General features: G+C 43.9%; 1 long non-coding RNA gene across 8 annotated transcripts; it reads right to left on the reverse strand.

Moving 5' to 3' along the window:
• Positions 1-343: 343 nt before the first annotated feature.
• On the reverse strand, positions 344-23,001 carry LOC130047396 (uncharacterized). 8 transcript variants are annotated; one of them, XR_008796289.1, is made up of 4 exons: positions 7,995-23,001; positions 5,973-6,121; positions 3,951-4,099; positions 344-2,079 (listed from the first exon to the last, which is right to left on the reverse strand). It is a non-coding gene; the product is annotated as an uncharacterized LOC130047396 (long non-coding RNA). The 8 variants fall into 8 exon arrangements; XR_008796290.1 differs by having other exon boundaries at positions 410-8,143; positions 10,017-10,165; positions 12,039-12,187; positions 14,061-23,001; XR_008796292.1 differs by having other exon boundaries at positions 410-6,121; positions 7,995-8,143; positions 10,017-10,165; positions 12,039-23,001.
• Between the last annotated feature and the right edge of the window lie 831 nt (positions 23,002-23,832).

The raw sequence follows: 23,832 nt of genomic DNA on the forward strand, positions 1-23,832 counted from the left end.
TCCACGTGCATGAACATACGTGCACGTGCACAAAACTCTCAGATCTTTATAACTGATTTGAACTAGTATGAAATGGACTGAACGTTATAAGATAGTTATATATTCACATGCTACACACTTTGCAATGGTCAAAACAACTTGTACGGAAATAAATGTCACCACTTACTAAATGGGGGAATGTTTGGGGAACATCTGTAACGGTCCCCGTTACAATAAGTACTAGTTATTAGGGTCTTCCGTCTTCAGCGGAAGACCCTTCTATTATTCTATTGTTGATTTTTCACTTTTCTTATTATTAGGGCTTTCCACCTTTCAGTGGAAAGTCCTATTGTTATTGTTCTGTTTATTAGGGCTTTCCACCTTTCTGTGGAAAGTCCTATTGTTATTGTTCTGTTTATTATTATTATTATTTTCCTGCCGTCAAAAAAAATTTTCGTCTTAAGACTTATCGAAAAACTTTAGAGTCCATCCTAGAACACTTCTTGAGAAACGAATACATTTCACCCTGCGTCATGGAACTTTGACCCCTTACAGAGTTATCGGACCTGTTAGCAGAAATCATTGTTATCGCTACTCCTTTTTAACCGTAAAGGATAGGAGGATGAAACCTTTGCTGAAGCATAGAGGTCAATGAGTAGAAGCGAAGAATTTCAAATGAAGGGATTCGGTGTCCCCTAAAGGGAGTTAATGCCCCCTCATGTTTTGCGATTTGTCCCCTACAAATTGACGACTCCTAAAGTCTTCGTCGTAGAGAGACGGAACCCACTGGGACGGGTTGGGTGACCTTGACCTTGAAAAAGTAGGTCAAGGTCAAAGGTCAAGGTCATCCAGAATGGCCAGAAAATGGCACTTTTTATACGCTCTTTCCCGCTTCAGATAGCATCGAAATATCACATGGGTCAGCATGGAATTCTGGACCGGTCTCGGAATCCTGAATTACAACTCTGAACTTTGACCGCTCTGCGAAAGGCGGCGACTTAACGTCGAAAACCCCGTTATCGCTACTCCCACTAGACCGCAAGTCGTGGAGAGGCGAGACCTTCGCCGACGAATTCCAGATGAAACACTCTCGCACAGAGAAGTTGACCGGGGGAAACCGAGAACCCCGAAGCACGGTTCTCGCCCCCGAAAGTCTCCGACGTCGTCGTTCGAGCCCACAACTTCTTCACGGATGTAGATAGGGATGCGGGACCACTTAAACGAAGCCCCGTGACCTCTCTGACCTTCAAAATCAGGTCAAGGTCAAAGGTCAAGGTCACACTTTCTCCCCCCATGGGTTTTTGAGGTTTGACCTTGAAAGTGGGTCAAGGTCAAAGGTCAAGGTCACGCATCCAGGGGCCAGTCTCCACGAGTAAGGCCAACCCACCCATCACGCCTGTCGTCCCCAAGGAAGAAACCCCCCACCCTTCAAGTGATCTGTCTGTCATCAGCTGTTTATAATACACTATTTTGACCGGTTTCATGCCCAACAACAGGATTTTTGAGGTTTGACCTTGAAAGTGGGTCAAGGTCAAAGGTCAAGGTCACGCATCCAGGGGCCAGTCTCCACGAGTAAGGCCAACCCACCCATCACGCCTGTCGTCCCCAAGGAAGAAATCCCCCACCCTTCAAGTGATCTGATTGTGATCAGCTGTTTCAATACACTATTTTGACCGGTCTCATGCCATGCAACAATTACAGGATTCTAGCTAATCTGACCTACACCTACACATCTGACCTACACCCACTTCTTCCATTTCTTGACTGTCTTGTCAATCAAACATGAATTCCATTTACATTCATGAAAAGACATAGGCCAGATTCAATTGTCTGCCTGCATCAACATAAAGACTAAGTTGTTTTTTTTTTATAATGATGATGCAACTTTACTCGACAGTTGAACTCATTGACATTCCATCCCGACTGTCATTGTAAACAAATAAACACTTACCTGCAGGATCAGATGGGATGCAGTACTCCTATTCTCCGTTCAGATATCCTACATGCACTCAGACACTTTCTAATTCACCGGCCGCCATTTTGGTTGTTTGTTGTCAAAGCCTATCAATCCGTATATGCATGCCTCCTTGGGTGAAATGACTGAAAGACATTGTCTCCGTGAATTAGAACACATAGGATGAGCCATTACAAACTGTATATTTAATTCCACAATCCACAACACACACGGTAAAATCCAGTGCATCTTCACAACATCTGACAACATGAGGCTTGTAGACTCCCAGCATGCACCAGCAGTTACTACAATCTAGGAAAATGGCACATCCGGTTTCTTTGCACCTCCAAATATCACATCTAACAGGTCTAAAGTCACCCCAAACACCTGCACAAGTCCTATTACACTTTTACCTGATATGTGCATATGTGCTGGCTACCCAACACCCACACCCCTTTTCTCCCTCAAATTTGACGGGTACTTAATGCGAAACCAAGCATTGAACACACCTCAACACTCAAATTTAGGCGGCAAATTTGAATTTCTTTTCTAGCCAAATCCATTTTTTTTTTTTTTTTTGGTGAGGGTGGGGTGGGGTAGGGGGGGGGGCTTTTAGCATTTCAACACTACTGAAAAACCGCTAGAAGGTGGGAAGCCCTCTAATTGTTCGCGAACAATTAGGATCACTAGTTATTATTATTATTATTTTCCTGCCGTCAAAAAAAATCTTCGTCTTAAGACTTATCGAAAAACTTTATAGTCCATCATATAGTACTTCTTGAGAAAAGAATACAGTTCACCCTGCGTAATTGAACTTTGACCCCTTACGGAGTTATTTGACCTTTCGCAGAAATCATTGTTAGCACTTCTACTTTGTAACCGTAAATGATAGGAGGATGAAACCTTTTCTAAAACATAGAGGGTAATTAGTAGAAGCGAAGAATTTCAAATGAAGGGATTCGGTGTCCCCTAAAGGGAGTTAATGCCCCCTCATGTTTTGCGATTTGTCCCCTACAAATTGACGACTCCTAAAGTCTTCGTCGTAGAGAGACGGAACCCACTGGGACGGGTTGGGTGACCTTGACCTTGAAAAAGTAGGTCAAGGTCAAAGGTCAAGGTCATCCAGAATGGCCAGAAAATGGCACTTTTTATACGCTCTTTCACGCTTCAGATAGCATCGAAATATCACATGGGTCAGCAAGGAATTTTGGACCGGTCTCGGCATCACGAATGTCAACTCTGAACTTTGACCACTCTGCGAATGGCGGCGACTTAACGTCGAAAACCCCGTTATCGCTACTCTCACTAGACCGCAAGTCGTGGAGAGGCGAGACCTTCGCCGACGAATTCCAGATGAAACGCTCTCGCACAGAAAAGTTGACCGAGGGAAACCGAGAACCCCGAAGCACGGTTCTCGCCCCCGAAAGTCTCCGACGTCGTCGTTCGAGCCCACAACTTCTTCACGGATGTAGATAGGGATGCGGGACCACTTAAACGAAGCCCCGTGACCTCTCTGACCTTCAAAATCAGGTCAAGGTCAAAGTCACACTTTCTCCCCCATGGGTTTTTGAGGTTTGACCTTGAAAGTGGGTCAAGGTCAAAGGTCAAGGTCACGCATCCAGGGGCCAGTCTCCACGAGTAAGGCCAACCCACCCATCACGCCTGTCGTCCCCAAGGAAGAAATCCCCCACCCTTCAAGTGATCTGATTGTGATCAGCTGTTTCAATACACTATTTTGACCGGTCTCATGCCATGCAACAATTACAGGATTCTAGCTAATCTGACCTACACCTACACATCTGACCTACACCCACTTCTTCCATTTCTTGACTGTCTTGTCAATCAAACATGAATTCCATTTACATTCATGAAAAGACATAGGCCAGATTCAATTGTCTGCCTGCATCAACATAAAGACTAAGTTGTTTTTTTTTAATAATGATGATGCAACTTTACTTGACAGTTGAACTCATTGACATTCCATCCCGACTGTCATTGTAAACAAATAAACACTTACCTGCAGGATCAGATGGGATGCAGTACTCCTATTCTCCGTTCAGATATCCTACATGCACTCAGACACTTTCTAATTCACCGGCCGCCATTTTGGTTGTTTGTTGTCAAAGCCTATCAATCCGTATATGCATGCCTCCTTGGGTGAAATGACTGAAAGACATTGTCTCCGTGAATTAGAACACATAGGATGAGCCATTACAAACTGTATATTCAATTCCACAATCCACAACACACACGGTCAAATCCAGTGCATCTTCACAACATCTGACAACATGAGGCTTGTATAGACTCCCAGCATGCACCAGCAGTTACTACAATCTAGGAAAATGGCACATCCGGTTTCTTTGCACCTCCAAATATCACATCTAACAGGTCTAAAGTCACCCCAAACACCTGCACAAGTCCTATTACACTTTTACCTGATATGTGCATATGTGCTGGCTACCCAACACCCACACCCCTTTTCTCCCTCAAATTTGACGGGTACTTAATGCGAAACCAAGCATTGAACACACCTCAACACTCAAATTTAGGCGGCAAATTTGAATTTCTTTTCTAGCCAAATCCATTTTTTTTTTTTTTTTTGGTGAGGGTGGGGTGGGGTAGGGGGGGGGGCTTTTAGCATTTCAACACTACTGAAAAACCGCTAGAAGGTGGGAAGCCCTCTAATTGTTCGCGAACAATTAGGATCACTAGTTATTATTATTATTATTTTCCTGCCGTCAAAAAAAATCTTCGTCTTAAGACTTATCGAAAAACTTTATAGTCCATCATATAGTACTTCTTGAGAAAAGAATACAGTTCACCCTGCGTAATTGAACTTTGACCCCTTACGGAGTTATTTGACCTTTCGCAGAAATCATTGTTAGCACTTCTACTTTGTAACCGTAAATGATAGGAGGATGAAACCTTTTCTAAAACATAGAGGGTAATTAGTAGAAGCGAAGAATTTCAAATGAAGGGATTCGGTGTCCCCTAAAGGGAGTTAATGCCCCCTCATGTTTTGCGATTTGTCCCCTACAAATTGACGACTCCTAAAGTCTTCGTCGTAGAGAGACGGAACCCACTGGGACGGGTTGGGTGACCTTGACCTTGAAAAAGTAGGTCAAGGTCAAAGGTCAAGGTCATCCAGAATGGCCAGAAAATGGCACTTTTTATACGCTCTTTCACGCTTCAGATAGCATCGAAATATCACATGGGTCAGCAAGGAATTTTGGACCGGTCTCGGCATCACGAATGTCAACTCTGAACTTTGACCACTCTGCGAATGGCGGCGACTTAACGTCGAAAACCCCGTTATCGCTACTCTCACTAGACCGCAAGTCGTGGAGAGGCGAGACCTTCGCCGACGAATTCCAGATGAAACGCTCTCGCACAGAAAAGTTGACCGAGGGAAACCGAGAACCCCGAAGCACGGTTCTCGCCCCCGAAAGTCTCCGACGTCGTCGTTCGAGCCCACAACTTCTTCACGGATGTAGATAGGGATGCGGGACCACTTAAACGAAGCCCCGTGACCTCTCTGACCTTCAAAATCAGGTCAAGGTCAAAGTCACACTTTCTCCCCCATGGGTTTTTGAGGTTTGACCTTGAAAGTGGGTCAAGGTCAAAGGTCAAGGTCACGCATCCAGGGGCCAGTCTCCACGAGTAAGGCCAACCCACCCATCACGCCTGTCGTCCCCAAGGAAGAAATCCCCCACCCTTCAAGTGATCTGATTGTGATCAGCTGTTTCAATACACTATTTTGACCGGTCTCATGCCATGCAACAATTACAGGATTCTAGCTAATCTGACCTACACCTACACATCTGACCTACACCCACTTCTTCCATTTCTTGACTGTCTTGTCAATCAAACATGAATTCCATTTACATTCATGAAAAGACATAGGCCAGATTCAATTGTCTGCCTGCATCAACATAAAGACTAAGTTGTTTTTTTTTAATAATGATGATGCAACTTTACTTGACAGTTGAACTCATTGACATTCCATCCCGACTGTCATTGTAAACAAATAAACACTTACCTGCAGGATCAGATGGGATGCAGTACTCCTATTCTCCGTTCAGATATCCTACATGCACTCAGACACTTTCTAATTCACCGGCCGCCATTTTGGTTGTTTGTTGTCAAAGCCTATCAATCCGTATATGCATGCCTCCTTGGGTGAAATGACTGAAAGACATTGTCTCCGTGAATTAGAACACATAGGATGAGCCATTACAAACTGTATATTCAATTCCACAATCCACAACACACACGGTCAAATCCAGTGCATCTTCACAACATCTGACAACATGAGGCTTGTATAGACTCCCAGCATGCACCAGCAGTTACTACAATCTAGGAAAATGGCACATCCGGTTTCTTTGCACCTCCAAATATCACATCTAACAGGTCTAAAGTCACCCCAAACACCTGCACAAGTCCTATTACACTTTTACCTGATATGTGCATATGTGCTGGCTACCCAACACCCACACCCCTTTTCTCCCTCAAATTTGACGGGTACTTAATGCGAAACCAAGCATTGAACACACCTCAACACTCAAATTTAGGCGGCAAATTTGAATTTCTTTTCTAGCCAAATCCATTTTTTTTTTTTTTTTTGGTGAGGGTGGGGTGGGGTAGGGGGGGGGGCTTTTAGCATTTCAACACTACTGAAAAACCGCTAGAAGGTGGGAAGCCCTCTAATTGTTCGCGAACAATTAGGATCACTAGTTATTATTATTATTATTTTCCTGCCGTCAAAAAAAATCTTCGTCTTAAGACTTATCGAAAAACTTTATAGTCCATCATATAGTACTTCTTGAGAAAAGAATACAGTTCACCCTGCGTAATTGAACTTTGACCCCTTACGGAGTTATTTGACCTTTCGCAGAAATCATTGTTAGCACTTCTACTTTGTAACCGTAAATGATAGGAGGATGAAACCTTTTCTAAAACATAGAGGGTAATTAGTAGAAGCGAAGAATTTCAAATGAAGGGATTCGGTGTCCCCTAAAGGGAGTTAATGCCCCCTCATGTTTTGCGATTTGTCCCCTACAAATTGACGACTCCTAAAGTCTTCGTCGTAGAGAGACGGAACCCACTGGGACGGGTTGGGTGACCTTGACCTTGAAAAAGTAGGTCAAGGTCAAAGGTCAAGGTCATCCAGAATGGCCAGAAAATGGCACTTTTTATACGCTCTTTCACGCTTCAGATAGCATCGAAATATCACATGGGTCAGCAAGGAATTTTGGACCGGTCTCGGCATCACGAATGTCAACTCTGAACTTTGACCACTCTGCGAATGGCGGCGACTTAACGTCGAAAACCCCGTTATCGCTACTCTCACTAGACCGCAAGTCGTGGAGAGGCGAGACCTTCGCCGACGAATTCCAGATGAAACGCTCTCGCACAGAAAAGTTGACCGAGGGAAACCGAGAACCCCGAAGCACGGTTCTCGCCCCCGAAAGTCTCCGACGTCGTCGTTCGAGCCCACAACTTCTTCACGGATGTAGATAGGGATGCGGGACCACTTAAACGAAGCCCCGTGACCTCTCTGACCTTCAAAATCAGGTCAAGGTCAAAGTCACACTTTCTCCCCCATGGGTTTTTGAGGTTTGACCTTGAAAGTGGGTCAAGGTCAAAGGTCAAGGTCACGCATCCAGGGGCCAGTCTCCACGAGTAAGGCCAACCCACCCATCACGCCTGTCGTCCCCAAGGAAGAAATCCCCCACCCTTCAAGTGATCTGATTGTGATCAGCTGTTTCAATACACTATTTTGACCGGTCTCATGCCATGCAACAATTACAGGATTCTAGCTAATCTGACCTACACCTACACATCTGACCTACACCCACTTCTTCCATTTCTTGACTGTCTTGTCAATCAAACATGAATTCCATTTACATTCATGAAAAGACATAGGCCAGATTCAATTGTCTGCCTGCATCAACATAAAGACTAAGTTGTTTTTTTTTAATAATGATGATGCAACTTTACTTGACAGTTGAACTCATTGACATTCCATCCCGACTGTCATTGTAAACAAATAAACACTTACCTGCAGGATCAGATGGGATGCAGTACTCCTATTCTCCGTTCAGATATCCTACATGCACTCAGACACTTTCTAATTCACCGGCCGCCATTTTGGTTGTTTGTTGTCAAAGCCTATCAATCCGTATATGCATGCCTCCTTGGGTGAAATGACTGAAAGACATTGTCTCCGTGAATTAGAACACATAGGATGAGCCATTACAAACTGTATATTCAATTCCACAATCCACAACACACACGGTCAAATCCAGTGCATCTTCACAACATCTGACAACATGAGGCTTGTATAGACTCCCAGCATGCACCAGCAGTTACTACAATCTAGGAAAATGGCACATCCGGTTTCTTTGCACCTCCAAATATCACATCTAACAGGTCTAAAGTCACCCCAAACACCTGCACAAGTCCTATTACACTTTTACCTGATATGTGCATATGTGCTGGCTACCCAACACCCACACCCCTTTTCTCCCTCAAATTTGACGGGTACTTAATGCGAAACCAAGCATTGAACACACCTCAACACTCAAATTTAGGCGGCAAATTTGAATTTCTTTTCTAGCCAAATCCATTTTTTTTTTTTTTTTTGGTGAGGGTGGGGTGGGGTAGGGGGGGGGGCTTTTAGCATTTCAACACTACTGAAAAACCGCTAGAAGGTGGGAAGCCCTCTAATTGTTCGCGAACAATTAGGATCACTAGTTATTATTATTATTATTTTCCTGCCGTCAAAAAAAATCTTCGTCTTAAGACTTATCGAAAAACTTTATAGTCCATCATATAGTACTTCTTGAGAAAAGAATACAGTTCACCCTGCGTAATTGAACTTTGACCCCTTACGGAGTTATTTGACCTTTCGCAGAAATCATTGTTAGCACTTCTACTTTGTAACCGTAAATGATAGGAGGATGAAACCTTTTCTAAAACATAGAGGGTAATTAGTAGAAGCGAAGAATTTCAAATGAAGGGATTCGGTGTCCCCTAAAGGGAGTTAATGCCCCCTCATGTTTTGCGATTTGTCCCCTACAAATTGACGACTCCTAAAGTCTTCGTCGTAGAGAGACGGAACCCACTGGGACGGGTTGGGTGACCTTGACCTTGAAAAAGTAGGTCAAGGTCAAAGGTCAAGGTCATCCAGAATGGCCAGAAAATGGCACTTTTTATACGCTCTTTCACGCTTCAGATAGCATCGAAATATCACATGGGTCAGCAAGGAATTTTGGACCGGTCTCGGCATCACGAATGTCAACTCTGAACTTTGACCACTCTGCGAATGGCGGCGACTTAACGTCGAAAACCCCGTTATCGCTACTCTCACTAGACCGCAAGTCGTGGAGAGGCGAGACCTTCGCCGACGAATTCCAGATGAAACGCTCTCGCACAGAAAAGTTGACCGAGGGAAACCGAGAACCCCGAAGCACGGTTCTCGCCCCCGAAAGTCTCCGACGTCGTCGTTCGAGCCCACAACTTCTTCACGGATGTAGATAGGGATGCGGGACCACTTAAACGAAGCCCCGTGACCTCTCTGACCTTCAAAATCAGGTCAAGGTCAAAGTCACACTTTCTCCCCCATGGGTTTTTGAGGTTTGACCTTGAAAGTGGGTCAAGGTCAAAGGTCAAGGTCACGCATCCAGGGGCCAGTCTCCACGAGTAAGGCCAACCCACCCATCACGCCTGTCGTCCCCAAGGAAGAAATCCCCCACCCTTCAAGTGATCTGATTGTGATCAGCTGTTTCAATACACTATTTTGACCGGTCTCATGCCATGCAACAATTACAGGATTCTAGCTAATCTGACCTACACCTACACATCTGACCTACACCCACTTCTTCCATTTCTTGACTGTCTTGTCAATCAAACATGAATTCCATTTACATTCATGAAAAGACATAGGCCAGATTCAATTGTCTGCCTGCATCAACATAAAGACTAAGTTGTTTTTTTTTAATAATGATGATGCAACTTTACTTGACAGTTGAACTCATTGACATTCCATCCCGACTGTCATTGTAAACAAATAAACACTTACCTGCAGGATCAGATGGGATGCAGTACTCCTATTCTCCGTTCAGATATCCTACATGCACTCAGACACTTTCTAATTCACCGGCCGCCATTTTGGTTGTTTGTTGTCAAAGCCTATCAATCCGTATATGCATGCCTCCTTGGGTGAAATGACTGAAAGACATTGTCTCCGTGAATTAGAACACATAGGATGAGCCATTACAAACTGTATATTCAATTCCACAATCCACAACACACACGGTCAAATCCAGTGCATCTTCACAACATCTGACAACATGAGGCTTGTATAGACTCCCAGCATGCACCAGCAGTTACTACAATCTAGGAAAATGGCACATCCGGTTTCTTTGCACCTCCAAATATCACATCTAACAGGTCTAAAGTCACCCCAAACACCTGCACAAGTCCTATTACACTTTTACCTGATATGTGCATATGTGCTGGCTACCCAACACCCACACCCCTTTTCTCCCTCAAATTTGACGGGTACTTAATGCGAAACCAAGCATTGAACACACCTCAACACTCAAATTTAGGCGGCAAATTTGAATTTCTTTTCTAGCCAAATCCATTTTTTTTTTTTTTTTTGGTGAGGGTGGGGTGGGGTAGGGGGGGGGGCTTTTAGCATTTCAACACTACTGAAAAACCGCTAGAAGGTGGGAAGCCCTCTAATTGTTCGCGAACAATTAGGATCACTAGTTATTATTATTATTATTTTCCTGCCGTCAAAAAAAATCTTCGTCTTAAGACTTATCGAAAAACTTTATAGTCCATCATATAGTACTTCTTGAGAAAAGAATACAGTTCACCCTGCGTAATTGAACTTTGACCCCTTACGGAGTTATTTGACCTTTCGCAGAAATCATTGTTAGCACTTCTACTTTGTAACCGTAAATGATAGGAGGATGAAACCTTTTCTAAAACATAGAGGGTAATTAGTAGAAGCGAAGAATTTCAAATGAAGGGATTCGGTGTCCCCTAAAGGGAGTTAATGCCCCCTCATGTTTTGCGATTTGTCCCCTACAAATTGACGACTCCTAAAGTCTTCGTCGTAGAGAGACGGAACCCACTGGGACGGGTTGGGTGACCTTGACCTTGAAAAAGTAGGTCAAGGTCAAAGGTCAAGGTCATCCAGAATGGCCAGAAAATGGCACTTTTTATACGCTCTTTCACGCTTCAGATAGCATCGAAATATCACATGGGTCAGCAAGGAATTTTGGACCGGTCTCGGCATCACGAATGTCAACTCTGAACTTTGACCACTCTGCGAATGGCGGCGACTTAACGTCGAAAACCCCGTTATCGCTACTCTCACTAGACCGCAAGTCGTGGAGAGGCGAGACCTTCGCCGACGAATTCCAGATGAAACGCTCTCGCACAGAAAAGTTGACCGAGGGAAACCGAGAACCCCGAAGCACGGTTCTCGCCCCCGAAAGTCTCCGACGTCGTCGTTCGAGCCCACAACTTCTTCACGGATGTAGATAGGGATGCGGGACCACTTAAACGAAGCCCCGTGACCTCTCTGACCTTCAAAATCAGGTCAAGGTCAAAGTCACACTTTCTCCCCCATGGGTTTTTGAGGTTTGACCTTGAAAGTGGGTCAAGGTCAAAGGTCAAGGTCACGCATCCAGGGGCCAGTCTCCACGAGTAAGGCCAACCCACCCATCACGCCTGTCGTCCCCAAGGAAGAAATCCCCCACCCTTCAAGTGATCTGATTGTGATCAGCTGTTTCAATACACTATTTTGACCGGTCTCATGCCATGCAACAATTACAGGATTCTAGCTAATCTGACCTACACCTACACATCTGACCTACACCCACTTCTTCCATTTCTTGACTGTCTTGTCAATCAAACATGAATTCCATTTACATTCATGAAAAGACATAGGCCAGATTCAATTGTCTGCCTGCATCAACATAAAGACTAAGTTGTTTTTTTTTAATAATGATGATGCAACTTTACTTGACAGTTGAACTCATTGACATTCCATCCCGACTGTCATTGTAAACAAATAAACACTTACCTGCAGGATCAGATGGGATGCAGTACTCCTATTCTCCGTTCAGATATCCTACATGCACTCAGACACTTTCTAATTCACCGGCCGCCATTTTGGTTGTTTGTTGTCAAAGCCTATCAATCCGTATATGCATGCCTCCTTGGGTGAAATGACTGAAAGACATTGTCTCCGTGAATTAGAACACATAGGATGAGCCATTACAAACTGTATATTCAATTCCACAATCCACAACACACACGGTCAAATCCAGTGCATCTTCACAACATCTGACAACATGAGGCTTGTATAGACTCCCAGCATGCACCAGCAGTTACTACAATCTAGGAAAATGGCACATCCGGTTTCTTTGCACCTCCAAATATCACATCTAACAGGTCTAAAGTCACCCCAAACACCTGCACAAGTCCTATTACACTTTTACCTGATATGTGCATATGTGCTGGCTACCCAACACCCACACCCCTTTTCTCCCTCAAATTTGACGGGTACTTAATGCGAAACCAAGCATTGAACACACCTCAACACTCAAATTTAGGCGGCAAATTTGAATTTCTTTTCTAGCCAAATCCATTTTTTTTTTTTTTTTTGGTGAGGGTGGGGTGGGGTAGGGGGGGGGGCTTTTAGCATTTCAACACTACTGAAAAACCGCTAGAAGGTGGGAAGCCCTCTAATTGTTCGCGAACAATTAGGATCACTAGTTATTATTATTATTATTTTCCTGCCGTCAAAAAAAATCTTCGTCTTAAGACTTATCGAAAAACTTTATAGTCCATCATATAGTACTTCTTGAGAAAAGAATACAGTTCACCCTGCGTAATTGAACTTTGACCCCTTACGGAGTTATTTGACCTTTCGCAGAAATCATTGTTAGCACTTCTACTTTGTAACCGTAAATGATAGGAGGATGAAACCTTTTCTAAAACATAGAGGGTAATTAGTAGAAGCGAAGAATTTCAAATGAAGGGATTCGGTGTCCCCTAAAGGGAGTTAATGCCCCCTCATGTTTTGCGATTTGTCCCCTACAAATTGACGACTCCTAAAGTCTTCGTCGTAGAGAGACGGAACCCACTGGGACGGGTTGGGTGACCTTGACCTTGAAAAAGTAGGTCAAGGTCAAAGGTCAAGGTCATCCAGAATGGCCAGAAAATGGCACTTTTTATACGCTCTTTCACGCTTCAGATAGCATCGAAATATCACATGGGTCAGCAAGGAATTTTGGACCGGTCTCGGCATCACGAATGTCAACTCTGAACTTTGACCACTCTGCGAATGGCGGCGACTTAACGTCGAAAACCCCGTTATCGCTACTCTCACTAGACCGCAAGTCGTGGAGAGGCGAGACCTTCGCCGACGAATTCCAGATGAAACGCTCTCGCACAGAAAAGTTGACCGAGGGAAACCGAGAACCCCGAAGCACGGTTCTCGCCCCCGAAAGTCTCCGACGTCGTCGTTCGAGCCCACAACTTCTTCACGGATGTAGATAGGGATGCGGGACCACTTAAACGAAGCCCCGTGACCTCTCTGACCTTCAAAATCAGGTCAAGGTCAAAGTCACACTTTCTCCCCCATGGGTTTTTGAGGTTTGACCTTGAAAGTGGGTCAAGGTCAAAGGTCAAGGTCACGCATCCAGGGGCCAGTCTCCACGAGTAAGGCCAACCCACCCATCACGCCTGTCGTCCCCAAGGAAGAAATCCCCCACCCTTCAAGTGATCTGATTGTGATCAGCTGTTTCAATACACTATTTTGACCGGTCTCATGCCATGCAACAATTACAGGATTCTAGCTAATCTGACCTACACCTACACATCTGACCTACACCCACTTCTTCCATTTCTTGACTGTCTTGTCAATCAAACATGAATTCCATTTACATTCATGAAAAGACATAGGCCAGATTCAATTGTCTGCCTGCATCAACATAAAGACTAAGTTGTTTTTTTTTAATAATGATGATGCAACTTTACTTGACAGTTGAACTCATTGACATTCCATCCCGACTGTCATTGTAAACAAATAAACACTTACCTGCAGGATCAGATGGGATGCAGTACTCCTATTCTCCGTTCAGATATCCTACATGCACTCAGACACTTTCTAATTCACCGGCCGCCATTTTGGTTGTTTGTTGTCAAAGCCTATCAATCCGTATATGCATGCCTCCTTGGGTGAAATGACTGAAAGACATTGTCTCCGTGAATTAGAACACATAGGATGAGCCATTACAAACTGTATATTCAATTCCACAATCCACAACACACACGGTCAAATCCAGTGCATCTTCACAACATCTGACAACATGAGGCTTGTATAGACTCCCAGCATGCACCAGCAGTTACTACAATCTAGGAAAATGGCACATCCGGTTTCTTTGCACCTCCAAATATCACATCTAACAGGTCTAAAGTCACCCCAAACACCTGCACAAGTCCTATTACACTTTTACCTGATATGTGCATATGTGCTGGCTACCCAACACCCACACCCCTTTTCTCCCTCAAATTTGACGGGTACTTAATGCGAAACCAAGCATTGAACACACCTCAACACTCAAATTTAGGCGGCAAATTTGAATTTCTTTTCTAGCCAAATCCATTTTTTTTTTTTTTTTTGGTGAGGGTGGGGTGGGGTAGGGGGGGGGGCTTTTAGCATTTCAACACTACTGAAAAACCGCTAGAAGGTGGGAAGCCCTCTAATTGTTCGCGAACAATTAGGATCACTAGTTATTATTATTATTATTTTCCTGCCGTCAAAAAAAATCTTCGTCTTAAGACTTATCGAAAAACTTTATAGTCCATCATATAGTACTTCTTGAGAAAAGAATACAGTTCACCCTGCGTAATTGAACTTTGACCCCTTACGGAGTTATTTGACCTTTCGCAGAAATCATTGTTAGCACTTCTACTTTGTAACCGTAAATGATAGGAGGATGAAACCTTTTCTAAAACATAGAGGGTAATTAGTAGAAGCGAAGAATTTCAAATGAAGGGATTCGGTGTCCCCTAAAGGGAGTTAATGCCCCCTCATGTTTTGCGATTTGTCCCCTACAAATTGACGACTCCTAAAGTCTTCGTCGTAGAGAGACGGAACCCACTGGGACGGGTTGGGTGACCTTGACCTTGAAAAAGTAGGTCAAGGTCAAAGGTCAAGGTCATCCAGAATGGCCAGAAAATGGCACTTTTTATACGCTCTTTCACGCTTCAGATAGCATCGAAATATCACATGGGTCAGCAAGGAATTTTGGACCGGTCTCGGCATCACGAATGTCAACTCTGAACTTTGACCACTCTGCGAATGGCGGCGACTTAACGTCGAAAACCCCGTTATCGCTACTCTCACTAGACCGCAAGTCGTGGAGAGGCGAGACCTTCGCCGACGAATTCCAGATGAAACGCTCTCGCACAGAAAAGTTGACCGAGGGAAACCGAGAACCCCGAAGCACGGTTCTCGCCCCCGAAAGTCTCCGACGTCGTCGTTCGAGCCCACAACTTCTTCACGGATGTAGATAGGGATGCGGGACCACTTAAACGAAGCCCCGTGACCTCTCTGACCTTCAAAATCAGGTCAAGGTCAAAGTCACACTTTCTCCCCCATGGGTTTTTGAGGTTTGACCTTGAAAGTGGGTCAAGGTCAAAGGTCAAGGTCACGCATCCAGGGGCCAGTCTCCACGAGTAAGGCCAACCCACCCATCACGCCTGTCGTCCCCAAGGAAGAAATCCCCCACCCTTCAAGTGATCTGATTGTGATCAGCTGTTTCAATACACTATTTTGACCGGTCTCATGCCATGCAACAATTACAGGATTCTAGCTAATCTGACCTACACCTACACATCTGACCTACACCCACTTCTTCCATTTCTTGACTGTCTTGTCAATCAAACATGAATTCCATTTACATTCATGAAAAGACATAGGCCAGATTCAATTGTCTGCCTGCATCAACATAAAGACTAAGTTGTTTTTTTTTAATAATGATGATGCAACTTTACTTGACAGTTGAACTCATTGACATTCCATCCCGACTGTCATTGTAAACAAATAAACACTTACCTGCAGGATCAGATGGGATGCAGTACTCCTATTCTCCGTTCAGATATCCTACATGCACTCAGACACTTTCTAATTCACCGGCCGCCATTTTGGTTGTTTGTTGTCAAAGCCTATCAATCCGTATATGCATGCCTCCTTGGGTGAAATGACTGAAAGACATTGTCTCCGTGAATTAGAACACATAGGATGAGCCATTACAAACTGTATATTCAATTCCACAATCCACAACACACACGGTCAAATCCAGTGCATCTTCACAACATCTGACAACATGAGGCTTGTATAGACTCCCAGCATGCACCAGCAGTTACTACAATCTAGGAAAATGGCACATCCGGTTTCTTTGCACCTCCAAATATCACATCTAACAGGTCTAAAGTCACCCCAAACACCTGCACAAGTCCTATTACACTTTTACCTGATATGTGCATATGTGCTGGCTACCCAACACCCACACCCCTTTTCTCCCTCAAATTTGACGGGTACTTAATGCGAAACCAAGCATTGAACACACCTCAACACTCAAATTTAGGCGGCAAATTTGAATTTCTTTTCTAGCCAAATCCATTTTTTTTTTTTTTTTTGGTGAGGGTGGGGTGGGGTAGGGGGGGGGGCTTTTAGCATTTCAACACTACTGAAAAACCGCTAGAAGGTGGGAAGCCCTCTAATTGTTCGCGAACAATTAGGATCACTAGTTATTATTATTATTATTTTCCTGCCGTCAAAAAAAATCTTCGTCTTAAGACTTATCGAAAAACTTTATAGTCCATCATATAGTACTTCTTGAGAAAAGAATACAGTTCACCCTGCGTAATTGAACTTTGACCCCTTACGGAGTTATTTGACCTTTCGCAGAAATCATTGTTAGCACTTCTACTTTGTAACCGTAAATGATAGGAGGATGAAACCTTTTCTAAAACATAGAGGGTAATTAGTAGAAGCGAAGAATTTCAAATGAAGGGATTCGGTGTCCCCTAAAGGGAGTTAATGCCCCCTCATGTTTTGCGATTTGTCCCCTACAAATTGACGACTCCTAAAGTCTTCGTCGTAGAGAGACGGAACCCACTGGGACGGGTTGGGTGACCTTGACCTTGAAAAAGTAGGTCAAGGTCAAAGGTCAAGGTCATCCAGAATGGCCAGAAAATGGCACTTTTTATACGCTCTTTCACGCTTCAGATAGCATCGAAATATCACATGGGTCAGCAAGGAATTTTGGACCGGTCTCGGCATCACGAATGTCAACTCTGAACTTTGACCACTCTGCGAATGGCGGCGACTTAACGTCGAAAACCCCGTTATCGCTACTCTCACTAGACCGCAAGTCGTGGAGAGGCGAGACCTTCGCCGACGAATTCCAGATGAAACGCTCTCGCACAGAAAAGTTGACCGAGGGAAACCGAGAACCCCGAAGCACGGTTCTCGCCCCCGAAAGTCTCCGACGTCGTCGTTCGAGCCCACAACTTCTTCACGGATGTAGATAGGGATGCGGGACCACTTAAACGAAGCCCCGTGACCTCTCTGACCTTCAAAATCAGGTCAAGGTCAAAGTCACACTTTCTCCCCCATGGGTTTTTGAGGTTTGACCTTGAAAGTGGGTCAAGGTCAAAGGTCAAGGTCACGCATCCAGGGGCCAGTCTCCACGAGTAAGGCCAACCCACCCATCACGCCTGTCGTCCCCAAGGAAGAAATCCCCCACCCTTCAAGTGATCTGATTGTGATCAGCTGTTTCAATACACTATTTTGACCGGTCTCATGCCATGCAACAATTACAGGATTCTAGCTAATCTGACCTACACCTACACATCTGACCTACACCCACTTCTTCCATTTCTTGACTGTCTTGTCAATCAAACATGAATTCCATTTACATTCATGAAAAGACATAGGCCAGATTCAATTGTCTGCCTGCATCAACATAAAGACTAAGTTGTTTTTTTTTAATAATGATGATGCAACTTTACTTGACAGTTGAACTCATTGACATTCCATCCCGACTGTCATTGTAAACAAATAAACACTTACCTGCAGGATCAGATGGGATGCAGTACTCCTATTCTCCGTTCAGATATCCTACATGCACTCAGACACTTTCTAATTCACCGGCCGCCATTTTGGTTGTTTGTTGTCAAAGCCTATCAATCCGTATATGCATGCCTCCTTGGGTGAAATGACTGAAAGACATTGTCTCCGTGAATTAGAACACATAGGATGAGCCATTACAAACTGTATATTCAATTCCACAATCCACAACACACACGGTCAAATCCAGTGCATCTTCACAACATCTGACAACATGAGGCTTGTATAGACTCCCAGCATGCACCAGCAGTTACTACAATCTAGGAAAATGGCACATCCGGTTTCTTTGCACCTCCAAATATCACATCTAACAGGTCTAAAGTCACCCCAAACACCTGCACAAGTCCTATTACACTTTTACCTGATATGTGCATATGTGCTGGCTACCCAACACCCACACCCCTTTTCTCCCTCAAATTTGACGGGTACTTAATGCGAAACCAAGCATTGAACACACCTCAACACTCAAATTTAGGCGGCAAATTTGAATTTCTTTTCTAGCCAAATCCATTTTTTTTTTTTTTTTTGGTGAGGGTGGGGTGGGGTAGGGGGGGGGGCTTTTAGCATTTCAACACTACTGAAAAACCGCTAGAAGGTGGGAAGCCCTCTAATTGTTCGCGAACAATTAGGATCACTAGTTATTATTATTATTATTTTCCTGCCGTCAAAAAAAATCTTCGTCTTAAGACTTATCGAAAAACTTTATAGTCCATCATATAGTACTTCTTGAGAAAAGAATACAGTTCACCCTGCGTAATTGAACTTTGACCCCTTACGGAGTTATTTGACCTTTCGCAGAAATCATTGTTAGCACTTCTACTTTGTAACCGTAAATGATAGGAGGATGAAACCTTTTCTAAAACATAGAGGGTAATTAGTAGAAGCGAAGAATTTCAAATGAAGGGATTCGGTGTCCCCTAAAGGGAGTTAATGCCCCCTCATGTTTTGCGATTTGTCCCCTACAAATTGACGACTCCTAAAGTCTTCGTCGTAGAGAGACGGAACCCACTGGGACGGGTTGGGTGACCTTGACCTTGAAAAAGTAGGTCAAGGTCAAAGGTCAAGGTCATCCAGAATGGCCAGAAAATGGCACTTTTTATACGCTCTTTCACGCTTCAGATAGCATCGAAATATCACATGGGTCAGCAAGGAATTTTGGACCGGTCTCGGCATCACGAATGTCAACTCTGAACTTTGACCACTCTGCGAATGGCGGCGACTTAACGTCGAAAACCCCGTTATCGCTACTCTCACTAGACCGCAAGTCGTGGAGAGGCGAGACCTTCGCCGACGAATTCCAGATGAAACGCTCTCGCACAGAAAAGTTGACCGAGGGAAACCGAGAACCCCGAAGCACGGTTCTCGCCCCCGAAAGTCTCCGACGTCGTCGTTCGAGCCCACAACTTCTTCACGGATGTAGATAGGGATGCGGGACCACTTAAACGAAGCCCCGTGACCTCTCTGACCTTCAAAATCAGGTCAAGGTCAAAGTCACACTTTCTCCCCCATGGGTTTTTGAGGTTTGACCTTGAAAGTGGGTCAAGGTCAAAGGTCAAGGTCACGCATCCAGGGGCCAGTCTCCACGAGTAAGGCCAACCCACCCATCACGCCTGTCGTCCCCAAGGAAGAAATCCCCCACCCTTCAAGTGATCTGATTGTGATCAGCTGTTTCAATACACTATTTTGACCGGTCTCATGCCATGCAACAATTACAGGATTCTAGCTAATCTGACCTACACCTACACATCTGACCTACACCCACTTCTTCCATTTCTTGACTGTCTTGTCAATCAAACATGAATTCCATTTACATTCATGAAAAGACATAGGCCAGATTCAATTGTCTGCCTGCATCAACATAAAGACTAAGTTGTTTTTTTTTAATAATGATGATGCAACTTTACTTGACAGTTGAACTCATTGACATTCCATCCCGACTGTCATTGTAAACAAATAAACACTTACCTGCAGGATCAGATGGGATGCAGTACTCCTATTCTCCGTTCAGATATCCTACATGCACTCAGACACTTTCTAATTCACCGGCCGCCATTTTGGTTGTTTGTTGTCAAAGCCTATCAATCCGTATATGCATGCCTCCTTGGGTGAAATGACTGAAAGACATTGTCTCCGTGAATTAGAACACATAGGATGAGCCATTACAAACTGTATATTCAATTCCACAATCCACAACACACACGGTCAAATCCAGTGCATCTTCACAACATCTGACAACATGAGGCTTGTATAGACTCCCAGCATGCACCAGCAGTTACTACAATCTAGGAAAATGGCACATCCGGTTTCTTTGCACCTCCAAATATCACATCTAACAGGTCTAAAGTCACCCCAAACACCTGCACAAGTCCTATTACACTTTTACCTGATATGTGCATATGTGCTGGCTACCCAACACCCACACCCCTTTTCTCCCTCAAATTTGACGGGTACTTAATGCGAAACCAAGCATTGAACACACCTCAACACTCAAATTTAGGCGGCAAATTTGAATTTCTTTTCTAGCCAAATCCATTTTTTTTTTTTTTTTTGGTGAGGGTGGGGTGGGGTAGGGGGGGGGGCTTTTAGCATTTCAACACTACTGAAAAACCGCTAGAAGGTGGGAAGCCCTCTAATTGTTCGCGAACAATTAGGATCACTAGTTATTATTATTATTATTTTCCTGCCGTCAAAAAAAATCTTCGTCTTAAGACTTATCGAAAAACTTTATAGTCCATCATATAGTACTTCTTGAGAAAAGAATACAGTTCACCCTGCGTAATTGAACTTTGACCCCTTACGGAGTTATTTGACCTTTCGCAGAAATCATTGTTAGCACTTCTACTTTGTAACCGTAAATGATAGGAGGATGAAACCTTTTCTAAAACATAGAGGGTAATTAGTAGAAGCGAAGAATTTCAAATGAAGGGATTCGGTGTCCCCTAAAGGGAGTTAATGCCCCCTCATGTTTTGCGATTTGTCCCCTACAAATTGACGACTCCTAAAGTCTTCGTCGTAGAGAGACGGAACCCACTGGGACGGGTTGGGTGACCTTGACCTTGAAAAAGTAGGTCAAGGTCAAAGGTCAAGGTCATCCAGAATGGCCAGAAAATGGCACTTTTTATACGCTCTTTCACGCTTCAGATAGCATCGAAATATCACATGGGTCAGCAAGGAATTTTGGACCGGTCTCGGCATCACGAATGTCAACTCTGAACTTTGACCACTCTGCGAATGGCGGCGACTTAACGTCGAAAACCCCGTTATCGCTACTCTCACTAGACCGCAAGTCGTGGAGAGGCGAGACCTTCGCCGACGAATTCCAGATGAAACGCTCTCGCACAGAAAAGTTGACCGAGGGAAACCGAGAACCCCGAAGCACGGTTCTCGCCCCCGAAAGTCTCCGACGTCGTCGTTCGAGCCCACAACTTCTTCACGGATGTAGATAGGGATGCGGGACCACTTAAACGAAGCCCCGTGACCTCTCTGACCTTCAAAATCAGGTCAAGGTCAAAGTCACACTTTCTCCCCCATGGGTTTTTGAGGTTTGACCTTGAAAGTGGGTCAAGGTCAAAGGTCAAGGTCACGCATCCAGGGGCCAGTCTCCACGAGTAAGGCCAACCCACCCATCACGCCTGTCGTCCCCAAGGAAGAAATCCCCCACCCTTCAAGTGATCTGATTGTGATCAGCTGTTTCAATACACTATTTTGACCGGTCTCATGCCATGCAACAATTACAGGATTCTAGCTAATCTGACCTACACCTACACATCTGACCTACACCCACTTCTTCCATTTCTTGACTGTCTTGTCAATCAAACATGAATTCCATTTACATTCATGAAAAGACATAGGCCAGATTCAATTGTCTGCCTGCATCAACATAAAGACTAAGTTGTTTTTTTTTAATAATGATGATGCAACTTTACTTGACAGTTGAACTCATTGACATTCCATCCCGACTGTCATTGTAAACAAATAAACACTTACCTGCAGGATCAGATGGGATGCAGTACTCCTATTCTCCGTTCAGATATCCTACATGCACTCAGACACTTTCTAATTCACCGGCCGCCATTTTGGTTGTTTGTTGTCAAAGCCTATCAATCCGTATATGCATGCCTCCTTGGGTGAAATGACTGAAAGACATTGTCTCCGTGAATTAGAACACATAGGATGAGCCATTACAAACTGTATATTCAATTCCACAATCCACAACACACACGGTCAAATCCAGTGCATCTTCACAACATCTGACAACATGAGGCTTGTATAGACTCCCAGCATGCACCAGCAGTTACTACAATCTAGGAAAATGGCACATCCGGTTTCTTTGCACCTCCAAATATCACATCTAACAGGTCTAAAGTCACCCCAAACACCTGCACAAGTCCTATTACACTTTTACCTGATATGTGCATATGTGCTGGCTACCCAACACCCACACCCCTTTTCTCCCTCAAATTTGACGGGTACTTAATGCGAAACCAAGCATTGAACACACCTCAACACTCAAATTTAGGCGGCAAATTTGAATTTCTTTTCTAGCCAAATCCATTTTTTTTTTTTTTTTTGGTGAGGGTGGGGTGGGGTAGGGGGGGGGGCTTTTAGCATTTCAACACTACTGAAAAACCGCTAGAAGGTGGGAAGCCCTCTAATTGTTCGCGAACAATTAGGATCACTAGTTATTATTATTATTTTTTTTTTTCTCCTTACCGATTTTTGTGCAGAAGATTTCTCGGAGATGGCTGGATCAATTTGCTTCAAATTTTCAGGATTGATGCGTTGCCATTTGAAGTTTGTACCGCCGTTTCAATTTTTGAAAAATCACTTCCGTTTGGAAGTTATCCCCCTTTTATCGATTTTGAGATGACCATTTTGTCCAGACAAAAACTCAAAAACGATAAAAGCTAGAGTGCTGAAATTTTCAGTGATGTTAGACGACATGTTGTAGTTGTGCACCTGGGTTTTAAAAATTTCCGGAAGTGCCTAGTATGGAAGCTCGGTAGGGGTCGAAAATGGGGTTTAAAAAAGTGTCTCATTTTTCTCCACGTTTTAAATCATAACTATTTACTCGTAAATATTTTGCTTAGACATATATAACAAAAGTTGTACAGTTTACTGAGATCTTTCGTGTCATATCAAGAAATGGGCCCATAGGCCTCATGGCTCGCCTGAACCATTGAATTTCTGTTACAATGATTAACTTTTTTCTCACGAAACTTTTGATAAGACATGTAGAATAAAAGTTGTTCAGGTTTGCAAGATCTATCTAATGATATCAAAAACTAGGCCTCAGGGCGTCATGGCTCGCCTGAACAGTCGAATTTGTATCACAATTAATAACATTAATAACTTTTTTCTCGAGAAACTTTTGACAAGACATGTAGAACAAAAGTTGTTCAGTTTCGCAAGGGTTAACTAACGATGTTAATAAATAGGCCTGCGGGTCTCATGGCTCACCTGAACAGTTGGGTTATTGTTGCAATCTATAACATTTTTGTCAAGAAACTTTTAATAAGACATCTTGAACAAAAGTTGTTCAGTTTTGCAAGATCTTTCGAACAACATCATGAAAAAGGCCAACGGGCCTCATGGCTCGCCTGAACAGTTTGATCAGTGTCACAATTACAAACTTTTTTCTCGAGAATCTTTTGATAAGACATGTAGAACA

Source organism: Ostrea edulis, chromosome 6 (assembly GCF_947568905.1).
Source record: "Ostrea edulis chromosome 6, xbOstEdul1.1, whole genome shotgun sequence".
NCBI classification, from domain to species: Eukaryota; Metazoa; Mollusca; class Bivalvia; order Ostreida; family Ostreidae; genus Ostrea; species Ostrea edulis.